The sequence below is a fragment of the Anoplopoma fimbria genome, chromosome 17 (assembly GCF_027596085.1).
Source record: "Anoplopoma fimbria isolate UVic2021 breed Golden Eagle Sablefish chromosome 17, Afim_UVic_2022, whole genome shotgun sequence".
Taxonomy (NCBI): Eukaryota; Metazoa; Chordata; class Actinopteri; order Perciformes; family Anoplopomatidae; genus Anoplopoma; species Anoplopoma fimbria.
This window is the reverse complement of record NC_072465.1, coordinates 28,053,553-28,056,180: the sequence shown is the minus strand read 5'-3', so window position 1 is coordinate 28,056,180 and position 2,628 is coordinate 28,053,553.

Here is a 2,628-nt window from a genome sequence, read left to right as displayed (position 1 = left end):
CAGACAAAAAACAAAAGGAGCGAAGGCTAATCTCGTGGTCAGGGACAGAAGGCTGAGTCGGTTAACCGGGGCAGAAGCAAGGTAGGAATCTCGTGGTCGGGGATGGAAGGCTGAGTCAGTTACCTGGGCAGAGGCAAGGCGGAGAAGTCCAAACAAGCGGGGTCGGCAACGGGAAATCAGTCCGGGGAATAACGCTGGAAGGTCTGGCATGAATGCGGAGAACGATCTGGCATTGAGTGTGTCTGGCAAACGAAGGCTAGGGCGAACAAAGGCAACAGGGCGACTTTTTCAAGCAAAGACTTCTCGAGCGTGTACTTGTACGGGTCAGTAATTTGTTTATATTGACTACCATGTGTCTGCATCCTATTTCTGTCTGTTCCTCTGTCCGGTAGTCACATAGACAGTGGGTCACTCCCAGGTGCCGTGACCCCACTAATCTCATCTATCCCACTCTCTCAGCCCATGGTGAGCAAGTGGTGTCGGGTGGGCTTTGGAACTGCCAGTCGGCAGTGCCGAAAGCTGAGTTCATCTCAGGCTACGCATCCTTGCTCTCCCTCAACTTTCTTGCTCTAACTGAGACCTGGATCACACCAGAGAGTGTCGCGGAAGGCGACTAAAGGGGGGAACAGTATATTAACTAAAAAGACTGCTTTTCCCCCCCCAGATCCCGAACAATAGACTCTGGCTAGAGCCGATATTCCCTGCCCCTAGGGGCGCTGTGGGTTGGGGTGTACGTTGTGTTTTCAGTGTTTCCTGTACACAGAAGAAGAGACCAGGAAATAAAAGGGGCGAAAACATGGAGTTCGGGGCGCTCCTCAGCCCGAGGACACAAGGATTTATGCCTGGACGCCGACAACCCGGACCGCTCATCACTACCCGGACCGCTCATCACTACCCGGACCGCTCATCACTACCCGCTACCTCCGGAGGACTACGCGACCAGACTTCGCAAGCCAGGAAGGACCTTTCGGACGTACCGTCGTTTCCCTACAACGCCTGCGAGTCCCGTCAGAAAGGGACGTACTCTAGCGTAAGTGTGAGTGAGTCGGATTCCGTAACGTCTGATCACCCTGACGCATCGTTTTGTCTGTTCTGTCTAGAGGATCTGGTGCAGGTCTTCTGGTCCGCTCCGGCCTCCGTGACCAGCGAGGGACGGCGCCGGCGGACGGATCTCCACTCTACATCCTAGAGCACTGTTTATTTTGTTTTGCTTTGTTTTTCCAACTCGCCGTTTGAGGGACTGGTCTGGCGCGAGTTGGGACGAACGATTTTATACTCTTTTACTGTTTGTTGTCTGTTATAGGGATATTTTATCAACAAATCTGTCCTCCTTGTATGGGACCCCTATAAACCAGGGGGTGGCTACGGCAGGCCCTGTTGGATACCAGGCTGAATTGTTCAGCGAGCCCTTCCTTCTGTGTTCTTGAGGTTGGTCCCCCTCACGTGTGTTCAACGTGTGCTGTGTGTAGCGTGCTGTGTGTAGCGTGCAGTGTATAGCGTGCAGTGTGTAGCGTGCAGTGTGTAGCGTTCAGCGTGTAGCGTTCAGCGTGTGCAGTGTGCAGAGTTCAACGTTTGCTGTGTCTATAGGCTTGCAGTGGGGGTAGGGTGTGCAACGTGTGCGGTGTAGTGTGTCGAGGTTGGCTCACGAAAGTATGGTTACGGTTATCCAGAGTACCAGCCTACCCCCTGGTTTTCTCCCTCCCATATTAAGTGATAGGTAGATTTGACTTACTTGTGCTCTTTGTTTTATGAAATTGTATTAATAAAGCATTTCTGTTAATAATTGATCCATCGACTGCTGTTGTGGTATTTGGGGGAATCCTTAGTTAGGGGTTTGCGCGACACCTCTTTTGGCGTTGTTGACAGGATCCCCCAATTCATCACAACAACATGTCTGTAGACGGTCATGCTGAGTCCGAAGAGCATCCAGGGGGTAGCCAAGAACAGGCGTCTGTTAGACCACTAATGAACACAGTGATGATGCCATGGTTTATGAGCTCTTCTTGGGTCCCTAAGTTCACAGGCGAGGACGACGGGCCTCCATTTAGCAAATGGCAATCTAGAGTAAGGTCCTACCTCAGAGCACAGGGATTAGACGCTAGTCAGACAGTAGACTTTGTGCTAGATGCGCTAGAAGGGAAAGCTCACCGACAAGTCATGTTGCTTCCCCCCGAACGGAGACAGTCAGAGGGAACTATTCTGGCGGAGTTGACCAAATTATATGGAGACACTGGGACATCATCCAGCATCCGTGCAGACTTTTTTGCCTGTAGACAAGAACAGGGGGGAGAGAGTGGAAACTTTCACGTTGCGTCTTTGTGAGTGTTTCTCCAGATGGCAGAGGAGCTCCCCGACACCACAGGCCCTCGAGACGAGGTCCTGAAGGACCACTTCGTTAAGGGCCTAAGGGAGGGCCCACTGAAGATCGAGCTGGAGCGACATGGCAGACGTAACCCTACGGTGACCTTTGGAGCTCTCTGCGTCGAGGCCGAGGCAGTGGAGAAGGAGACAACCAGGAGGGAAACGCTGGCTTGTAGGGCCTATGTGGCCCCCACCACCACAGCCTCACACCAGGGACCCATCCCTCCATCGGAGTGGGACCGGCTGAAGGAAGCTCTCCACGCCGAG